Source organism: Oreochromis aureus, linkage group 13 (genome assembly GCF_013358895.1).
Source record: "Oreochromis aureus strain Israel breed Guangdong linkage group 13, ZZ_aureus, whole genome shotgun sequence".
In the NCBI taxonomy this organism is placed as follows: domain Eukaryota; kingdom Metazoa; phylum Chordata; class Actinopteri; order Cichliformes; family Cichlidae; genus Oreochromis; species Oreochromis aureus.
Genome location: NC_052954.1, coordinates 26,094,498 through 26,117,548, shown reverse-complemented (window position 1 = coordinate 26,117,548; position 23,051 = coordinate 26,094,498). Strand labels below are relative to the sequence as shown.

The 23,051-nt window shown below is 36.6% G+C and overlaps 1 long non-coding RNA gene across 1 annotated transcript in view; it reads right to left on the bottom strand.

The window, feature by feature from the left end:
• Positions 1 to 7,444: 7,444 nt before the first annotated feature.
• Positions 7,445 to 23,051, bottom strand: part of LOC116324838 — a 76,391-nt gene continuing 60,784 nt past the window's right edge. The window contains exons 4-5 of the long non-coding RNA XR_004199805.2: positions 19,868 to 19,980; positions 7,445 to 9,422 (exon numbers count right to left, since the gene is read on the bottom strand). This is a non-coding gene — a long non-coding RNA (uncharacterized LOC116324838). The remainder of the gene's footprint in view (positions 9,423 to 19,867; positions 19,981 to 23,051) is intronic.

The following is a 23,051-nucleotide window of genomic DNA, read 5'->3' as shown; positions in this document are numbered from 1 at the left end:
GAAATTACAGTGCTATTCAGTATAAACTTGTTAATAACTGAAACACTACATTTTTGAACCGTAGTAGAGTTTGCATAAGGTTAGGCTGGATGACAGGGTGTACAAAGTATATGACTCAGTCCCATCTGTGGCTAGTAGTAAGCAAAAAATTGTGTCATGTCAGGAGTCACAATCTGTACCTAAATTTAAAATGAAATGCTGTGAGTGCTTAAAAAGTTTAATAAAGCTGTAATCACTGCAAATGGAATGTTTTTGGTGGTGGACTTGCCAAATATTGTAATTTTTGTCTTATTAATCAGAAACTGATTGCACTATGCTTCCTTCGAAACACATTTGCCGTTGCAATTTATTTGCACAAGGAAGTTGTAGAAAATGGCACAAGTTTGTCTTGTGACAGTGGAAGTGGATGTTTGATGTATAATACTCCTGACCATTAGTCTGGCTTTTCTACAGAAAGGAGAACTTAGAGAGGACTACAATCTTGGATAAAGTAGTGTCCTAAGCTAAACTGACTCCCTTCCATTTACCCTTAAATATATTTAACTGTGCAACCACAAATGAAGCACCTGAAAGCCCTTAGTTTTTGTTTTTAACTTTTTCCATTAAATCTTGTTGCTGAATGAAATCATGAGTCCTTATTTACTGTACTGTTAAGTGTGACAGCACTCATTATACTGGAGAAATGATTGCTCAGAACAGTTTCATCTGCTGTGTCCTTGAGCTGTGGGATGGAGGCCAGACCAGGTGTCCTTTTTTTCTACCCAGCTAGGCAGGAGTTTCAGAAAACTGAGCCAAACAGAAAGAGAAACTAAACCAAAAATATTTCTCACATGAATCTTTCCATCCCTGTCTCAAACTCTGCAGAAACGCCTTCCTTCCTTCCTGTCTTCTTCCTCCTTCTGTCTTTTGTGTCTTAGCTTGTGACATTTAAGTCTGAAAAGTCTTCATCATACTTTAACCCTACTGCAAATATTTTGATTGCAAATATGCAAATATTGAGTATTACTTTGGTAATAATAGGTCAAATACTGGCAAACATTTTAGCCAAATTATAAAAAACCAGACCTCAGAGAGTTACAGTTGCAGATTTGTTTTGGAATAACATGCACCACCCCAAAGTCAGTTTGTAGAATGTGATAGAATGTCAATTAGTCCAAATATGTGTCTTTCAAATATATTTTTTCTGTATAAATTTTAACTGTATAAATCTTTGTCACAGAGTAAACTTATATCAGAGAATAAATCTTATTCTGAACCTTTTAAAACATAGTTTAAGGTTCCCTTCATATCATGTTGTAGGTTTCATTTTATATACCCATGCTTGTGAGTAAACCCTTCTTTAGCATCACTCCTTCCTTCAGCTGACTCTGACTGGCTGCTTTTACTCATGTCCTAGTTGCTTAAAAGAAAAGAACAAAAAGAAAAGCATCACACTGCAAATATGCTTCTTCAGAAAGATGACCATGGATGCATCAGAGCCTTGTCATTTAGTAAATGACTGAAACTAACCCGAATCATCAATACTGTTTGCCAATGTCTACTGGTTTGTTTCATCAACATCATATCATGCTGGAGGCTGCTAACTGTTGCTAAATGAAATTGGCTGCAAAGAAGACACTGATTTGTCTACAAGCACTTGCCAACTACTTGCAGAACAGAAGTAAATCTAAGACAAACTGCAACACAAACACAAAATGAACAATGCTGACCATCAAATCTAAAGCTCTCCTTACCATTATGGTTCAAAAGATAAAACTTTCATTTTGAAGGCAAATTTCTGGTTTGTGCCACACTTAAGCAGTTGGCAAGTTTCAGCAGAGAGGTTGACATCATCCATGCAAACTACAGGTGACGACAGCAATCTGTTTGCAAGCAAACCAACTGCAAGATGGTTTTCAATGCAGTACCATACCTCTGTACAACCAATTTCGCCGAGAGACTGCCAGCAATCTCTAAATGGTTGGGAAATACACAATTGTCATACTCCACCTGTTGTTGCCAAGGAGTTAATAGTTGGGACTTTAGCAACCACTCACTGAAGACTCCGGTTATGCATATTTTTTCTTAAAGACCGGTGGTGTCCAGGAGGTCACCAAATCCTGTGTGACTGGAGCCTAAGCTTTACCACATTTAGCAAAAAATATAAAAGTCAACAATGTACTGTGATTTCTCATAGTTTGAGTGATAGTTATGACACGGCAGATTATGTTGTCTGCTAACACTGAAGTCAGATCAGATGTTGTTTCTGTTTGTTTTTCTACAGCAGATTTAAGGAACCAGCACATAGCTAAAAGCTGCACAGGTAAAATCCGCTTTAATATAGTATTTATGATTTGTTTGTTGGTGTTTTATGTTGGTTTAACTGTTTTATATTTTTTAACCATTAGTGAGGTGGCTGTTGGATTCCTTGACACCAACTGTAGTCTGCTGTCAAAGTCAGTGTATGAAGACTCAAAAGATTTGAAATGGTCTCATTCTGTTTTATAGTATGATATGAACTGTAGATGAGTTAAATGTACACTTCTCTTCTCAGTACACTTTATTTCCCCTCCATTCCCGCACAAGCCAAATAAATTGTTGGCACCACTGACACTCAGGCTGTATTTTGGAAGCACAGGAAAAACAATGAATTTTATCATTTCAATTGAAAAACAGGATAATTAGCAACGCGGAACTAAAATACATGAGTGTTTCTCATCTTCTACGATAGATAGATTCAACTTTGAAAAGCTCAAATAGTTATTAGGTGGAATTATAGTATTTTGGTTAATTGATTTTCTTATTTGAAAACAACCGATTATAAACCATAAAAATCCAAAAAGTATTTACTACAATGTGAGACTAAGAAAAGCTGCACATTTTCACATTTATCTATCAAATCAGCCACTGAATGAATCACTCTGTAGCTCCAATGTTGATCATAGTTAAGAAATTAAATTTAATTAGTCGAAATATACAAAATGTTTGACATTTTGATGTTTAGCCACCATGACTTCCTGCATAAAAGGGTTGCTGGTACTGAAATTTCCTACTTCTGCATTTAGTTCTGAGACATTATAGACATGATTGGCACAACCCAAAGAGGTCATTTATCAGTAAAATATAAGCATATATAACACAATAAAACACACCATATTTATTTTTCCCAAGCAACGTTTCCTCATATTTAATGTGGGTAAATGTAACTATATTCTATAAAAAGATTTCTGTTGAAGCACCCTTTAGCTTTGCTTGCTTTCTCTTTCTCATTGTCAAAAAATAACATTAGCTTATAGATATATATATTCATATATACGTTCCACTTTTTAAAGTTATTTCTCCTTTTCTTATTATGGTACTTCCCTTTTACATGATTTATCTAGAGTTACATGTAGTTGGCAGCTCTAACCACAGTACAGATTTTTTTTCTTTTGACAGTACAGAGGAGCTGGTAACTGCATGTTTAATGTTCTCTTATGTTATGCTATCTGTTTTTACGAATGCCTTGCTGCTGCTTTTCATGCCTGATGCATTCTTAACACATGCAGAAAGGCAGAGAGGTCATTAGCGCCACATAAGACGATTAATTTATTCATGTTACAAGCTGATGCAGTTTTAGGCTACTCCACAAATAATTATATTCATATATATGGTGAAAAGACCTAATGAAAAAGTGACTGCATTTGTATTATTGGCTGAGACTGTTTTCACATTCATGATGACACTGGTAACTCTAGTATCACAAATTACTGTGTTAAGCTGTTTGCTTCATTCACATACTGGCCTACATATGCAGTTACATGATTACCTAATTTATTACGTGTTGTGAAGGCGGTTCATAATCAGCCCATAAATTCTGAAGGTTGTCCTATATCCTGCTGAGGATGACTATTTCTGCATAGATAAGAATGGTTGCCACCATGGAAAACCCCACTGTCAAGGGTGGAGGAAACAATAAGGGGATGCACTCCAGATTCAGTGTCTGAGCTTATGAATGAGTCTTAGTTTACTGCATTTTGTTGAATTAACATCAGATCAAAGAACTGCACCTGATCCCCCTGGTCTTTCTTATTTTATCTTTTCAATTTCCTGATGGTAAAGATGATATGTAGATGGATTTAAAGGGAAACTATTTTATCAATATTGCAAAATTGGGTTGAAAAAAATATTATAAAGCAGTCAAGTACAAATGGGCCTCGTGAATATTTCCTGACTTTAGTAAACAGTTCCCAAACCAGGAGTATAATTAGATATGACTACAAATGTGTCATGGCCATTTCATTTGTACTTTGGATAGAACAGCCCATTAAAGAGGGCAGCTTGTACATTTAGAATTTTTCTAACTGGCTGTTTGAGGTCAGCGGTTGTTGTTGAGTTTACTAGTAAGTGAATCCATGGTGTGAGAGTGGGGTTGGACTGCCTTATCTGGGCTGTAAACCAGCTGAGCAGCTGGTTTAACCACAGTCAATGGCTCTGTGTGCGTATGTGTTGCACTTAAGTGTGTGTGTGTGTGTGTGTACGAACGCGCGTGCGTGTATCTCTGCAGTGTGCGCATGTGTGCGTGCGTCTGTGGTAATTTTGTTCTTGGACATGTCTGGGCGTATTCTCAGTGAGTGCTGCACAGAGGCCTAAGGCAGTACAATGAGTGAGGTACACACAGGCAGATGAGCTGTCATATAGTTTTTTATCATTCAGTGCATGGGAATCTTATCCAAATCTAATCTAAGCCAAAAGAAAACACACTAAACACACCTTAGTAAAAGGAACCCAAAAAAACAGATTTCTTTTGAGCATCTCTGACACACAAGAAAACAAATACAAATCCTTCCATTTACTATGCAGTTTTTCATTCATTAGTCACGTTTTATAATTTTGTGTGTGTTTCTTTAGTTTGTTGTCATCACTGTGTGTAAAACGACCTGACAGGCTATTCATTTTCTTTATTTATGTAACACTGTCCTTGTGATCAACACTGCAGTCTGGCACAGTGTAATGTGATGAAAACTTTGTCATCTTGAGACATTAACGTCACAACTGGTCAGCTCACTGGCAGCTCAAAGCTACATCTAAGCATAAAACATGTAGGGCCAAAATTAACAACCTTATGAAATACTAGAGAGAAATTTTGAAGTAGAAAAAAAATCTGCCTTAAAATCTGAAAGACTGAGTTTCTATACTTTGCTCCAGAGCTTTCACTAGTTTTCACTCCCTTGTCCAAATAAAATGATTTTACAGTCAATAACATTTGTAAGCCACATTTCCTTAAGACACACCAGCCTTGTTTTGTCTCCCATTTGTTCCCGATGATTGTCTCCCCGAAGATTCAAAGTCAAGATAAAGCATTTGTAGGCAGATGAATGGGATAAACTGACACTGTGTACTGGCATTCATCCACCTGTTGGTGTATCTTGTGTGCATCACTGCACATGACCTGATCAAAACGACAGTATTACAGCCAGTTCTTTTTAGTTTCTGTTGTTGTCTGTCACATCTAATCTCTGTTTAGATCAACTGATCAAACCAAAGCCACAGACACACCAAACTTTCCAGTCTGCTCTTTGCTCTGCAAGGATGAACAGCAACAAGCTGTCCAATTTGTGGACTCATTTATTGACATTTGTTTTTTTCAATCTTAGTTTACTGGAAACAAAGTACTTTACATCACTGCATTTTCTTAGAGTCTGAAAGCTAAGATCTAAGCAAATTGAATGTGATGATTACTGAAACTGTTATTGGAATTGAAAACTAGTAACTTTGTTGAAATCTAAAGAACAGTTTCAAAGAAACACAGAAGACACCATCTGACATGTGTAGACCCAGCAACCAGTGCCTGTTTATGCATATCTGTGACCTTATCCAACCTCAGCTTAAAAAAATGAACCTCCCATTTGTGAAACCAGTGAATTTGATTAATGATAGATTCAAATTAAAACCTTTACTCGTAAGAGGTGTATCTGTTTCAGATTAAACTTATTCAAGAAATCTCCACTGCCTTTTTTCCCCACACCACTAGTGTAAACCGCTGACAAACCATCATCACCACCAACTGACAGCGATCACTGGATTACTTTTGTTCTTAAGAAAGTTCTCGTGTTATACAGAGCTTATTTTAATTTGTATTTTCTAAATAGGTATCTGTGGTCATTTGTCCAATATAGATGTTTATTTATGCATATTAAGTAGAAGTTGTGCTGAATCTAAAATGACTTGTATCATGACTGGTTAGTGTACCTAAACGTCAGTGTGCATGGGCTGTGTGTCACAGCTGCTGTTGCACCTGCTAATTACGGGTAACTTGACAAACCTTTGATGATTTAAAGCTATAGCTACGGAAATGACATGATGACATTCTCGTGCATTTAGAATAGTACTGGTTGCACACAATTAGCACCTTGTAAAAACTTGAAGTGAAATAAGTAGCAGGCAGATGTTAGCTACACATCACTGAGCTAAATGACCTTTGACCTACTGAGGTGAAATACCTTCAAACAGTTCACTGATCTGACCTTTTAAGCAGCCGTGTATGGTCTCAAGACAGCTTTGAAGAACACTGAAGAGCAAATGAACACTATAGAATAAAGGGGCACTCAGGTGTGAGTTTTTCCAGGACTCCAGAAGCGATAGCTGAAAGATTTTTCAGGAAATAATGCTTTATACTGAGATTTTGAAAGTTTATGGATGCATATTTGGCTCAAACTAATCATATTAGTCTCACTTGCAGTTCACTGGTAATGGTAAAACTGTTGTGTGATTGTTTGGCATGTCCGAGGTCCCACCTCATTTTGTGTTTTTAACATTAATAATCAGTACATGTGGTGGTTTACATATATCTATAAGCACAGGTGGTCGTGATGACAATGACAACAAAAATAGCTAATAATAATAATAATAATAATAATAATAATGAAAATGATCGTCATAATCTATCTGTAAAATAATCTGTACAAAAACAAAAACAACACTTTATTTATTTATTTTCACAAATTAGTTCATGGTCCAGGAAAAGAATTGAGATAATCATGTCACTTGTAGTTCAATTGATCTAAGTGCCAATGTTGTAAAAACAAAAAAAAGTCTATATTTGGCAGCTAAAGTGTCCATCTAAAAGTGTGAGAACACCCACGGTTTTCATTTGAAGCTATTAACAATTTCACTCTATGTCCTAGCCAAGAGGAAGCAACACTCCCTGAATAACACTGATATTCACATTAACATGTGCCACCTATGCATTTGAAGCTTTGACATCATAAATATTTTAATAGATCAGGAAAGAGATACCCAATTTGCAGTAAACATCTCAGTTATTCTTTCCTTTCCAGTTATACTTGCCAGTCCAGTCAAAACAAACTGAAAAAGGAATGTGAACTGAATGAACTAAACCAAATGTACACAATGTGAACATCTTTTATTGAAATGTGAACTGTGGCTCCTTAAAGTGTACCAACAAACACAACAGACAAGTTCCTGAGTTTGAGATGCTTTATTAGTGTATTGTCATCATTTCTTACAGCCAGGATTCACTTCTGCCTAAAATGAGAAGCATGCAGAGCTTTATAGGCAGCTAAAGATATACGCCCTCTCTCACCACTTTGTCTTTCTCTTTTTTACATGCACTCTTCCTTCTTTGGTCTTTGTCCCTCTTTTAAGTTTACACGGTTCCTTTTAAAATACACACACAAACACACAAACACACACAGACACACACTGCAAATGTATTTTTTTGTCTGCATTACCCATATGAACAAACTGAGCTCTTTTCCTGTCCACTCTTTTGTATGTACCAAACTGACTGGTATATTGTGTGAGAAATTACACCTAAACCTGAATGTCCATGCCACATTAAACTCCTCAGTTTACCAACCAATCACCCACTTGTTTTGAAAAGTGACACTTCACTGAAGTGTTTCCTAAACATGATACCTGAAAACTCCACGACTCTTAAAAAAAATAAAATAAAATGCAGTTTTTCTTATTTCACAGCAAAATTTCCTTGGTACTTCATATATTACAATCTTACATTCTTTGCCATCATTAACAACATGGGGAAAAAGACACGGCTATGAGAACCCGCTTCCTTGCTCAGCACTCAAATATCACTGCCTCACTGTAACAGAGGTCAAACTAAACCAAGTCGGGGTTGATTTGTGAAAGCTTCTTTTAGATTATTAATTTGGCCACATAAATAGTGTATGCTCCTTTTTTAGTAATTAACAACCAAATGTATCAATTCCGTAGACTAGAATAATTAGTTTATTAATTAATGGTAACGTTAGAGCAAAACAAGTATAGGGAAAAAGTAGGTGAGACGAGCATCCACATCAGGCCTTGAAATTCAAGATTGTAGGGGCAAAACTACATGTAGTCTTCCCACTTTATGTTGTAGAATGGAAATGTTACATGTTACAAATGTTACACATGCAGAAAAAAAATAGTCAGACACCAATCTTTATATAGTCAAGGGAATAAACCAGTGTATATCAACATTTTCTAGGGTTTTCTAGGCATGACTCGCTTTTCACATAGTTTCTATCCACTCGTGTTAATGCCAATTCCTCTGAATGCCAGAGTATGGATACGTTTAAAAAGGAGAAAAGAGATGAGTATGTCTTTGTCTTAAAACACAGAAAAGAGGAGCTCTTTAGGTCTGGGGTGTCTCCAAACAGAAGCCGAGTCATTACATTCCTACAAGGAGGCTCCCTGTTAAGCACTTTAACACCATCTAAAGAAGTTTCCTAACATTGCTGAAGTCATACCTATGACTCAGGATGGATTAGTGGAAAATATTTCAAAACCCTGCTTAAAACATGGGAATTTTAGGGTAAAAACCTTTTTTTCCTGATGTAGTTTATTTCAGGAGAAGTGGGGAAAAAACAGTTCCTGTCATGTAAAATGTGTGCATATTTCTGATGAATGACACGTTCTCAGCATTAACAACTTTTTAAAATTTTACTATGTGGTTGTAATGTGTGACAATAGCCATGAAGCCCACTCACCCCATGAATGGCAGCCTGTTAATGGTTTTAAAACACAGTAGTGTTACTCAGCAGTGCCAATCAACCAGACCAGTTAGTCCTTAAACTGTGGAACTTAATCGCTGATGTAAAATAATATTTCTGATTAAAAATAAATAAATAAATATTTTTTACAAAACAGTTTCTCCATCGATTACTCATAAAATTTGATCTGAGATACATCTAAGTCACAACTACAGACAAACACAGTCTGAATCACAAATACCTCTTGAATTCCTTTTTTTGTTCATCCTTTCAACCTTTGAGCAAATAATTCCCTGAGGCATCTCCACAGTGCAATTTATTTTGCCAAGAACCAGCAGCTGCAAACCACAACACAGCACCACCTCTTCTGTAGCTGCCTGCAGTCACCAGCCTTTCCATCTCATGATGATGAGGTCATAACCACAAACTGCCTCAGCAACATCTCAACTGGAACAAACCCAGAGAAAAATATTGTTAGGATGCAGGGCAAGACATGGAAAACATGGAAATGATCCTAAGTGTATGGAAAGACATAAAGACACTGTTAAAACATAAGGAGACGCTGCATTAAGCGGTCATCTGATATTATTAGGCATCATTAGTACTGTAGTAAGAAAAGCACACAGTGCAACACAATCACAATCACAATACGTTTTCCAACATCAAAAATAAATGTTTTAAAAATACTTTTCTCACGCATTTTAAAATAACCCTTATAAGTTAGCTACAGCACTTGTTGTAGTTGGCACTATGTGTGCGTTATCACTATATGCAACACAACCTGAGCTGTATTTGCCGAGTTCAATTACTAGATTTACACATTTTCAGTTATGTTAATGCTCAACGTCTGATTATTTTCTAAAAGTCTTTGGAAATTTTCCTTTGAAGGATCAAATGTCTTAGTTAGACTTACAAATCCTAGGAGATGAGGGCATGTCTCCCTCTCAGTTGATACCACACTGACAACATTTTTAAACTCATCAAAAGTCATCTATTTATAAAGCGCTACTAGATTTATTTACTACCACTTCACAACTGTTTTTGTGAAAAGAACTTCATCAAACAATTCACAGGACTGCTTAAGTAGCAGCATCTTTTTTTATAACTCTGAGCTCTTTCTCGGGCTACTGCACACTGCATTACTGATGAAGGTTGGTGCATAGTAATGTATGTATCAGGATGACATTTAAATCAAATTCATATCAAAGCTGTAAGTGTCTCCAACATCTGAACGCAGAAGCCTACTTCCTTTTAACCAGAGTGGCGGCTGAATCATCTCTTCAATTTGCGACTCAACAGCAGGAGGAATATTGCTAACCAGTTTAAGTTTTACTTGCCATTTCATTTTGTTTTCTGACCACATTTAATCATTAGAACTAGTTAGATTTATGTTGAGTATTTTATGAGTATGTTCATTTTTACCTTCATTATTATTTACTCCATATTCTTTAGTTAATCAGTGTATTTTGTTAAAAGGTGTACATAAAACTCGAAAGGTATCTCATTGTGTCAAAGACAAGAATATTGGTCACAGCGATTGTTCACATATTTTAGAAATGTTGCATTTATCTCACCACACAGAGCGTTTCAAATGCCAGTAAATAGAATCCGTCTCAGGCGAACGGTGTGCTGGTGTGTGCATATGATGATATTACACAAGAGTAATCCACATGCAGCTCTGAACACAGTGGCAGACAGAGCACCTGCACCCTCAGGCTTTCCTCGTGGGCTAGTGACGCATAGGATCGCGAGGCCTCATAAGGAGACTTATCAGTGTTTGAGCCACATAAGGAAGTAGTAGTAGGAAGTAAGGGAGAGAACTGGAAGGTATCTGAATACCTGCCGCCGAGGAACCCAGGGCTGCTCCGTTTCTGATTCTGTTCAGTCTGTGCTTTATGACACATATCCTTTGGCAATATTCTGTAGACTGTTGTTTTAGCATATTAACCTACTATAATGCTGAAATTAATTTCAAATACAAAACTATAAAAACTCTTGTTTAGAAAAAGATCTACTATACACCAATTTAAAATTTTTCACCCAAAAATATACTTGAAAACAACTACTCCTGAATGCTAAAAATTGATTCCAAGCCCAGTGCAGTAAAACGTGACTGTATGTGAAACGTTGGGAGTGACTCTGGCTCATATTTCCTTTTTAGATACTAGAAGTGAACAGCATAAAGACATGCAAAGTTCTTTATCAGAAAGTATACAGCTACAGTTTAAAGTTTGTAGGTTTTTCAGACATGTCTGTAGAGTTCACAAAAGTTTATGAAATGTATCATTTTATGAGCTATGTATAAAGCCAAATTATGCCACTGAAACGTAGGATACCGCACAATTTGATCTCTAAAATGTTTCGGTTCTTAACTGTCGTTTTTCATATGTAGTCATTAGCAAAGTTAGGAGACTTAACTTTTTCTAACTTTAGGAAAAGTGAGCTTCTGTGCACTTAGAGTAGATAAGTACCGCCTTTGCAAACACAAGTCTAGACAAAAAAACAACTGGACTGCAAATGTAGTGGATGTTATTTCTTTACTACAACCTAGTGTTTATAAATTCACAGAAACATCTGTGTCAAATTGTCCAACATCTCTGTAGCTTCCCACTTTGGCTCTACACACACACACACACACACACACACACACACACACACACACACACACACACACACACACACACACACGGCAACGACGATCAAAACAAAGGAAAAATTGGGCTGTGATCATGACTAAAAATACAATGTAATTCACAATCCAGAGATGATTCTCCACTCTTATTAAACTTATTGGTGTATGTCGTTTTTTTTCCTTCCTTTTTCCACAGACAAAGCCTCAGCAATTAGAGAAGTTAGGTTTGGACATGAAAATAATTAAAAAGACACTCACTTTTCAAAGATATTCTCCCATCATCTATTCCTTTTCTTGTTTACGCCAGTTTGTCCAGACTACTAGGCATAATACGTTGGCAATCTGCAAATAGGTGAATATGTACCATGCTACAGTAGCTTGTGCATGTGTGTATTCCACTAATAATTGGAACCTGGCAGAAAAGTTTGGAAAGCTACCTTTACCCTGACCATTTAATCTAACAGATTAGCTTGTTCATCCTTAATTTATCTGAGACTTTTCACAAGCCTTACCAGCTCTGAGGCAGGTGAGAGCTAAGTTATTAGCCTAGACGTCTAAAGAGAAAAACTGTTGCATAAACTGTTGGTTCAAAAGAACCTCAATATAGAGGAAACAGTCTGCATCATAAACTGTTGTAAGATGATAACAGTTTCAAGAAAAAGCTTGTGTACCCTTTGGAGTTCTGTAGTAACTACTCTTAAACTTGTAGTTCTATAGTTGTAGTTTTTTACTGAAGACAATAAGTAATTACTTACAGTGCAGGGCTGAAAAAGTGAACGCTCACTGTGAGCTTCTAAGTCAAAGGCATTAACCAATTATAAATTGGTGGTTATTTCTTCTGTTACACAATCTTATAACAACCCACTGAGCATACAAGTATAACCTCTGCCAAGAAATACACTTAAATTATAGCCAGTAAAATATTACAGGCCTGACATTATTTACTTTCCATTGAATGTCACGCTCTAACTTTGGAGTTGTTAAAATAATAAGTACTTTTTCACAATTAAAAACAAAGTTTAATGCATGTGGGGTCAAGGTTAAAGTTTTTGAAACTTGTACTTGCTTAAACAGAATTTACCATATCAGATTTAGTTTTAAGGCTAATTATTAGGGTGACGGTTGCTTTGCTAAGTCACAATGGACCCTGTCTGCACAGTCTAAACAGACTAAAACAAAGTGTTTCTGAGGCTCTGTCTGAAGAAAGAGCCTTACAGTTTTGGCTACACAACAGACAATAGGAACCCTAGCTTTGTGGATCAGTGGAAAAGATGGAAAAAGATGAAAGCTGTTAGCAGACATTTATGCTTAAGGCCTTTAGCAGATGAATTTTTTGGAAACCTTATGCTTAGTTGCAAGTGTTTTGACTGAGGGTGAACCATATGTTTTCTGTTTGATTGAGGTTACTTTTTAACACAACATGTTGATCATTAAGACTCGTCATTCATGTTTCCAGTCTCCAGTTGATTTATTTTTTTTTACTATTTTTCTTAATTAATGTCTTATTTCAGCAAGAAAAACATGTTTTCTAATACAGATCCACTTGCAGCAAGGATTTTCTAAAATCACCTGTTTTATTTTTACAAATAATGTATTAATTTGTATTTCCTGCTCATCTCTGCACACTATGTTTAAAGAGCAGCTGCTACTAGCATTTTACACAACTATAAATGTTCTGCTCTCGGCTTTTATTTAAAATTAGTTTTGGGAGAAACGACACAGCTAAAATCCCCGGAAACTGAGCTCTCTTATGTAAGTTTGCACAATATAAAACAGACACAGTACACAAAGTGTACACAACCACATTATTAAGACAAATCTCTACAGTTGTCCCCTAACTGACAGGATCTCCTCCAGAGGATGGATGTCTTTAGCCATCTTAAAGTACCATAGGTGAACACTGTGATTAAAGACTATGTAAGACGTGCAACAAGATAAATTACAGTCTTCCATTTATAACCCACCCTTTCTCCTCACACTGTACCGACTGCAGGCCGGACGGCTAGAAATTTTTTCGCTTTGGTGATGCTGTTAATCATTCTGCTAAAAGCTAAGGAGATAAATTAGTCTATTGCCCTTTTAAAGTGGAGGCCCACTTAGTTTCAGACTCAGTATTGCTGTGAAAGACATTTCAATTCTACTACGAGCTGCATTTTTAGGGTTTGAGATTATTGTCAAAGGCGAATCTGCATAAGGTCAGATCTCAGGACACTGAGAAAAAGAATAGTGTTTTATATCGGTTATATAAATACCCTTACTAATTGGTACAATAGCCCCAGAGCTCAAACTGCTCACACTCGCAGCACTTTAACCACAATCTGCTTCTCCTCAAAAGTAAACAACTTTTTGAAGAAAGCGGTATACAACGGGAGTGCCCGCTCACTCCAGTGATTCTTTTCTCTCAGGACAAAAACATAAGTTTGATGAATAATTTCCTGAAGGTACAGGACTAGATTAACCAGTCTGATGGATGAGTGGGTGCTTTGTCTTCCCTGTTTGCTTTAGTGGATCTGCATTTAGCCCTCTACCGAGTGCATTTATCACAATGAAACTGAATGTGTTAAGATATTTAACATTATCGCGTGTCTGTATGAATAAATAAATAAATATTAATCAGTTCATTTAATGAAATCGTTTGCTGTGCTTTCTAACTTTTAAATATGAAAGGTTTCAGTTTTCACATATTGCCAAATGAATTATTAATAGAATTAAGTGTAGTATTCATCTAGACACTTTTTTTTGATGCAATAACAACCAAAGGCACAGCTTTTAAATTAAGAATTTGCATCTTTAAATTGATGCCTTTTGTGTTTTTGTTATTGATGTGACAGCAGATTGAATTTATCACGATATGCTGTGCGTTAGGCAGATTTAGTACCCAGTATGCAGAGTAAAGGTAAACTCATGAGACTGGGACTCAAAGGAAATGCAAAACGAAGCTAAGCTGGAGCTAGAAGTGCAACCTTGGAGTCAAAAGGGAAACCACAGAAGAAAGGCGCACAGAGCAAGTAGGAGAAGACGACAAGGAACTGAGGAAAACCGAAGGCTTAAATACAGACAAAGTATCTGATGAGAGGACACGGCTGTGGAAAACGAGGCACAGGTGAAGAGAAGTAACAAGACAAGGAACCACAAAACTGAAGATGAGGGACTGGCAAAATAAGGAAACAATGAAACATTAGAACTCCTACACCGAGGAAAGGCTAAGAAAAATAACAAGACACTATACCAAATTACCCAAAGCAGAATGCTAATAAAAAAACATCAACTCAAACTTTGGTAATTATTGTCCATGATGTGAATATGTAAAAATTGTGTTTCTTGGGATACAAGTTATTTTACTTTTAAAGAACAATTTCAGTGCTCGAATTCACCGAAGTTGTTCTTTATATTAAAAGCATTGCTGGAGGTAACCTCTTCAGACTTTGTGCTCTTTTCCATGCACCTTGTATGGAGCTGTAGCTCTCTCTCTTTCAAGGAAGATAAAGTTTAGCAAAGCTTAAAGCTTAAAGTTTTTGTAAAGACAAAAAGAGCAGGACATTTGTGCAGTTTTGTTGCATATGAAGACTAAGTTCCATTCACAGTGAGAACTGAAGTGCAACAGCTTTTCTTTGCCTGTTATTTATAATCTTGGAAGATCAAAAAAATTATTTGTACTAATTTAGTCTTTGCTTTTAAACCAAGATAGCCAAAGACAAGTAAATTGCAAAGAAATAACAAAAAAAAAAAAAAAATCCAGTGAAAGGAGAAAAAAAAAAACTCACTGCCCCCCATAAACAGAGCAAATACAATATGAGAACAGAAATCTAGGGACACATGCTCTAAATCCAGAAATGCAACGTAAAAAAAATGTGTCATGAGAGCTCCTGAGCAAATCCATTTCTGGGGCTGTTTTTTAAAAGAGCTGTTCTAGACAGACAGGCGTAATTGTTCTAATTCTAACCTCATTAGGTTTTGATATATTTCATGAAAGAAAAGTAACATCCGTTGTATCTCTCAATAAAGGGAGTGGTTTCCTTTAAGCACTTTCTAACTATCATGCTTACCTACACTCAGACAGATGTAGGGGGCAATTTTAGGATTCAGTATTTTGCCCAAGGACACTTCAGCACTAACCTTCTCATTAGCATATAGTCCCATCTGCCTCCCAGGACACGGCCGACATTCATTGGTGGCCATAACTGGCTGCATACTGTCAATGTAAATGATAAGTTCTATTTAGACTTTTTTTTTTGTTAAAGTCTGCCAAGATTCAGGGTCCAGAAACTGTAAAAATAAAACAAAAAACAAAATGATGCAAGGACATAATGCAGCAAAGAGGAATCCACATAATTCTCCAATATGCAGCACCATCTGCAGTACTGCTATGACAGCTAGGTGTTTACAGTGTAACAAGTATAATCTGTTTTTTCTGTGAGGGCTGACGCACTAAAGGAAGAAGGGATTTTCTTGCACTTTCAGATTTGGATTGAAGGTTGGGCAACTGAAGCTAACTGATGTTCACTTTTAATTTATTATGTGCAGCCTGTGAGTGTTAACACAAATTGCTTACTGGTTAAAGATCAAAGGTTATACCATGGGATTTCTCAGTTAAATCACTCTATTCATTATTGGTGAAAGGAGATGAAGCAGCTTGATGGATGAATGGATTTGTTCTCTTATTGTCACTTTTGATAAATTGGAAACCTGCATCAGCGATAAGCAGGTTTCAGAGTACTTAACACCAGATGTATGAATTGGCTGAAGATCAAAGGTGAAAACAAGGAACTTGTGCAGTGGATAAGTTATCCTCCTGTCAGTCCTCTCTGGCAAATTGTTTTCCTTTTTTGTCTGTATCTCTCAATTTTACTTTCCATGTGTCTAATTTGGCTAAGAACACACACCATAGGCAGTTATTAAAGTAAGGTATATATATATATATATGCAAACACTGGAAAGCACATGAAGAAAAACTACTATTAATGTTCAAACTAACAATCAGGCAAGCTTTCAGAGCTCAGAGATGCCCATCGTCACAGAGCATGCAGCAAAACAAATCAACATTTTAAGTTGGCTTACTGATCCCTTGTGATCAAATGAAGCAAAAGCCGCCTACAACAGTGCAGAGAAACCACATAACATTTAACACAGCTCAAAGCTTTGAAAACAACAATCCTGCCAAAAAAAAGCCTGTTTGCTTGGTTGATTTACAACACACACATGAACACAGTCCTTGATGTTCACTTTTATTTCGTATTGATTGAAAAAACACAATTTCTATGATTTTATTTGCATTAAACTAGTCCTGGTTTTATTTCACAATATGTTTCTTAAGTGCTGAGAGTCAGTCACATTTTGTTTTAGCTTAAGGATCAGTTAAGATTAATACAAGTATACTTTAATATGTACACAAAGGGCTAATGAGATACTGTAATGAGACTGTGCACTTGTGCATAGTGACTGTAAATGTCTTATTTCATAATTTTCCAGTTGAAACTACAAAAATAATGCAATCGCTTATATATTCTTAAGCTCTTAATTACTGTATGTCTATGTGTGTATATAAGTACTCTGTTAATAGAGCAGGAGTGAGTGATTTATTTTCCACTGGACTTGCTTTCCGCTTACATTTTTACAGAAGAAGGAGTTCACTTGCTGACTCGAGAGATGGATGTGGAGATAAATGGCTCAGCCAGAGACCAGAACGAGAGAGTTGGGACATTTACCACAAATTGTGATATGGTCATGCACACACACACATACACGCATATACACATGCACACAGCTGTCAAAACAAGTGAAGGAATAGAGGCTGTTTTGCAAAAGAGGGAAAATCTATAACATCTGCTACTTTTTTACTTAGTGGGTGCGTGTATACTTGCATTAGTCATTTTGTAGAGTCATAAAATCAGTTTAGACAATCACAATGTAGGGACTCCGCTAACTATTGGAAGGGAAAAATAAGTCTCCTGTAGATGGAAATTAATTCCGGGGAGAAAGCTTGGTTTAAGGTAAGTAGTGGTTATGGTTGGGGCGAGTCTCCAGGAAGTGTGTCAGTGTCCTCTTAAGTGATGCAAACACAGCCATGTTTGCACATCTGTGCGTGTGGAAGAGTGAAGACTGGAAACCATCATACTACACTTGCTCTCACGCACTCACCCTGAAGAGAGTTGGCTAATTAAATTATGTGGCTGTCAGAATAAGGCTTTGCAGGTCTGCATTCAATTTTCACTTTTCATTTAAAAGAATTAAAAACACAGTACTGACCAAACCCCAGGGACCGGTCTCTGTGTAGTGTACTTGTGACTAAAGCAACATTTCTAACTTAATGCTGATCTCACTCCAACTGTGCAGTTGAATCAAATCTGTTAAAATAATGCAAATTATGTTAACAGAATGTTACATCATTTACAGGCTATTTCACATGAATATTCAGGGAAGACAATTATTGTACAGCTGCACCGATTAACAGTACAGTTAAACTTACGCCATTCTATAACTTTGGACACAATAACACTGTTCCCCCAAATGTGACAGCCTAATTACTACTTGACGTAATTGCAAAGCAGTTCATCAATAATCTTGTTTGTATTTCCTTCCTTGTGTTGTATTTCTGTGTCTTTATGATCCAAGGTCAGTGAAGTGAGCACAAGGCAGGGTTTCCATCCAACAGAAAGTTATCCAGTTATCATAGAATGGTTTCCAAAACTAAGGACATTTATCTCGTGGCCACAAAACTGGACTTCTCTCTAGATCTTTACCTTAATATATAGAGTGCCCTTTATTCATTTTCAGAATTGATTATCTATTTTTGCATTTGTTTTTGACTGCAGTAACCAATTTAGCAGTTTTGCCAACATGCCAACAGTCTTTGTAAGAGACATGAGATTAAAATCTACCAGCAAGCCGTTTTACACTTGATATGTTATGCTTGCAATCTTTCCAACAAACTGTCAGGAAAAAATGAGCTGCTATTGTCGCACACTCCCCACTTAATCACACTTAAAATTACTGTGATAAAGATGCAAACGTGTTGTGGCTGGTGGGTCAAATCACAGTAATCCAGCACAAATAATCACAGTTTTATAATCAGTTATGTTTATGGGAGTTCCACAAAGACATTTTTCCCCTTTCTTTGACAAATAGGTTTACTTACATTTGGCACTACAAAGAAAATTATTATACGAGCTCAAATAAATTTGTAGTTTTTCTTACTTGCTGCTCTTTTTTTCCGATTCAACCTTCACCTTTTTCGGAAATATTCCTAAAATTATTACCAGTTTCTATTTATTCTGTTTATATGTCACAGAGACTGCCTCGGTTTCCAGATAGTCTCTATGAAAACACACATTTAGATGTATATTTACAGACACACTTTACAGTATGAGCTTCCCCTCGTGAGAGTTGGATTTTTTTTGTCCCTCCATCTGACACCTTGACGTTTACAATACTGACCATTAGCACGCTGATGAATGAACAGAGTCCACTTTAGTTAATTAATCTGAGCTGCTGCAGTCACACTAACAGTCCACCAGCAACGGAGAATCGACTAAAAAACAGATGGAGTAACATCATTTCTTTAATGTTTCTCCATACATTTAATTTTTCATATTATACACAGTGCCGGAGGTATTTTGTCCCTTTGCTTAGTGTGAAGAAAGCAGATTTATGCTGGTCATACTATAATTTTTTCATCCAGTCTTGAAGAAGGCACACAGGCTCTCTGCTCCACACTGTATTTGCACTATTTTAAACTCTATGCAGGAGTTTGTTGAAATAGAATATCAACAGGCACTGGAGATAAGGTTTGGTGTTGCTCAAAAGCACACACAGAAGGAATCACTGCATTGCCCTGCTGTAATCTGCATACAGAAACTGAGAGACATTGTTGGAGGACTTTTGATACCCTAAATGACTAATGAACTACAGCTTTTACTAATTTAGGCAAAATATAACAATATCACAGAACTGGTGAGATGAAATGAAATTATTCCTAGCTCTAGTGCTCATATTGACTGCGACTGCGAGCTGGAGATGAGCAGACTTCCACAAAATAGGGTAATGTCAGGTAGGTGTATAAATCACTTTAACTTCGGGTCAGGGGTTTCCCATGTTTGATCTTGACTACACTCGTAACTATATAATCCATGTCTGTAATACCCATTGCCGACACACAGTAGGAATAGTGAAGGATTAAAATCAGATAAACACGTTTGATATCATCAACAAGGCACTAATCAGACTGCCAAGTACAGTAGTTTACAAATGTGTGCACTCCTACCAGATGAGCTTTGCTGGGGTGGTTTCCCCACCGCTTGTCAGGATGGGTGAATGTGGTGGAAACCAGTCTGATAGTCCTGTGGTGAAACTGTTTCTCAATCCTGCGTCTTAGACCTGCAAAATAAAAAAATCCCCACTTTAGCATATCACCTCACAAAGAATTGAGTCCTGGAAACACGGCTTTCAAAACAAGCAGATATATTATCTAAAGAGTCTCAAACTGTAAGACAAAGACATCAGTATGTTTCATTTTTAATGATGTTTAAATATAAAACAAATGTCTTAATTTAGTTTTGTCATTTGTTTTTTCCAAATTCTTAGGAATTCTGGAATCTCAGTGCTGCTAGGTTTTCTTCTAAAGTGTGCATTTGCTGTGACACATATGCCTTTTAATGTAAATACACCCAATATAACTGTCTGGACATAAATTAGGTCCGTTTTGTCCTTAATCTAGCATCGGTAATATACCATAGCAACACTAAACAAGCCAAGAAGCCAATATACCACCATTATGCACAATTATACAATCATACTAGCAGAATTGTTATAAAAAAAAATATTTAATCTGTTCTGTGTTTACAACATGATTTATTTTGAAACAAATACTACTATAAAAATGTCTGTTAAAGCTTAAATAATATGTTGCCCAAATTCTTTGATGTTATCGTTTTGTAGGGTGCAATATGATATCACAGTCCTTTCAGCTGACTCATAAACGTCTCTGTATGAATGGTGCAAAGTTTATGCGGAGGTATATACACACACACACGGCACAGTTTTAATTCAGAAACACAGTTTCCGTACGGTAAGAGCCGCGTGCATTTGTCATGTGCAAAGCAGCCATTATTTACGTGCACATTTCTCACGGAAAACTGAAATGACGCTGTCTTCATTGCTACGCGCAATTAAAATTTTCTGGAGAGACGCCAGGATGGCCTCACTGCTGGAATTTATCGTCTCTCACATTTTAACCACTGAAAGATGCTGGATGAGTACACATCGTTTCATAATTAGGTGAAGCATGCATGTTCCAATAACACTGTACATGGGTGATGGGTGCAGTAACTGATGACAGAGTACTGAAAAATATATATATATAAAATATTTATAAAAAATAACTTCTGGAAAACCACATACACTTGGATCTGACTACCTGACTTTCTCTGAAAATAGTACACAGGTTTTAGAGATGTTCCAGTAACTCGCACACCAAATCACACAAAGGTTGTTTTTTTTTCATTTAAAACAACAATCTCTAACCACTTAACCTTCCTACATGGGTCAGAGAGAAAGTGATAGGAACCCGGGTTTAACATTTTGTGCCAAAACTCTTCTGACTTAGTTTCTCACCATTCACATGTCAGTGCATTGTTTGACACATGAGACCATGTCTGAAAAGTCATCCCACACACAGCAGACAGATGCAAAAAGCCCTTTTGTGTGGGTGTGTTTTAACTAAACATGAAGCCTGCTTATGTGTGAGAGACAAAGAGAAGGTGAAAGAAGCTCAGATGTGGGCGGTCAACTTTTAATATTCACATCTTCCTATCTTTCATTTATAAAGGAATTATTTAAAACCTTTGGAGCGCTATTTATATCCTTTTGTATCCTGTTCCTCCTTTGTTTTGGCCTTACGTGTTGAAATTTTCAACAGTAGGACACAGTTTTCCCTCGAGAATTCATAGCAGAAATATTGCACTGAATCACTGATGAATTCTTTTTGTACTTAGAGATTTAAAATGACCAGTTTGAGAACATGCAGAACACTAGATGATGAGTTGTTGTTAGGATTTTTTTAATTTGATTTTTTAGATACATGCACACACACATACACACTCACACACACCAGAGCTCGTCTAACTACACTGCAGCAGTAAAACCCCAGTAAACCTGACTCCTTATTCTGAATTCACAGGACCACCGAGATTTTTATTTGCTGCTTTTGCAGAAAATTTGACCCAAAAAAGTTGGACTAAATCATATTTACAGGCGTGAATCATCTGTGTTTTCAGTGCTGGGCCTTCCAGCACTGAAATGACTGTAGAAACAAGCATGCTATTGTTTACAAAGCTAAGCTGTCTATTTACAGATGACAATTGACAAAACCTAAATGAATAAAATGTAATCTATGGGGTGCTGGGATAGCAGAGATGGTTGAGCAGGCAACCCATATGCTAGTGGCTAATGCAGGGGCCTGGATTCAATTCTGCCTTGGGCTATTTCTTGCGCTACATTCCCCTGATCTCGTTCTCCCACTTTTTCCTGTCTGCCCTGTCTAAAATAAAGGCTAAATGCCCCAAAATAAAGCTTTAAATATCTAATCTGCATTATTAGTTTTCCCTTCATGATCATCAGATGAATTGTTGCTAATAGTGATTATTATAGTGGAAGTTTCTTCCTGTTAAAAAGGAGTTTTTCCTTCCCACAGTTGCCAAAGTGCTTGCTCATAAGGACTCATATGATTATTGGGTTTTTCTCTGTATGTATTATTGTAGGGTCGAACTTACAATATAAAGTGCCTTGAGGTGACTGTTGTTGTGATTTGGCGCTGAATAAAAAAAAATTGAAGTCAATAGAAGAATAAACTTTTTACTGAGAAATGTAATGCTTTACTCATCACCAGCACACATTGTAAAAAATGTAACTCATGATGCAGAAAAAATATTCCATTACTTATTAGCTTACATACTGAGACCCCTTTCAGCCCTTCAAATTGTCCACACCCACAGCTTAAGTAGTCCACATTTAACACTGAAAGTAACAGAAAAACAACACACTGTGGTTTAACGATATCAGCTGCACCCAAGAGCACTCCTGTCCAGCCCTCACACCAAATGTGAAGAGTTCTCATGCCCTCCTACTCTAACATGAGAAGATCATTTTTATGTGCAGGCAAAGCAGTAGCTAAAGTTAGCACACCAGATTGGAACACTCAACAAATATAAAAACTTCAAATTTCCAAAAGGCTCTGAGCTTGGCGAGTTCAGCTGCTCCACATTTGTATGCTATACCTCCACCAGTATCTCTTTAAAACAATAAAGCAACCCCCATTGATCTGAAGCTGCAATTACAATTATAAACAGAGGTGAAAATAGGTATAACTACAAGATATCAGCTCGTGAAAGTCTTTCCAAATATTATCTGATGCTTTATAGAATGAAAAATAAAGGATAGGATAAATATTC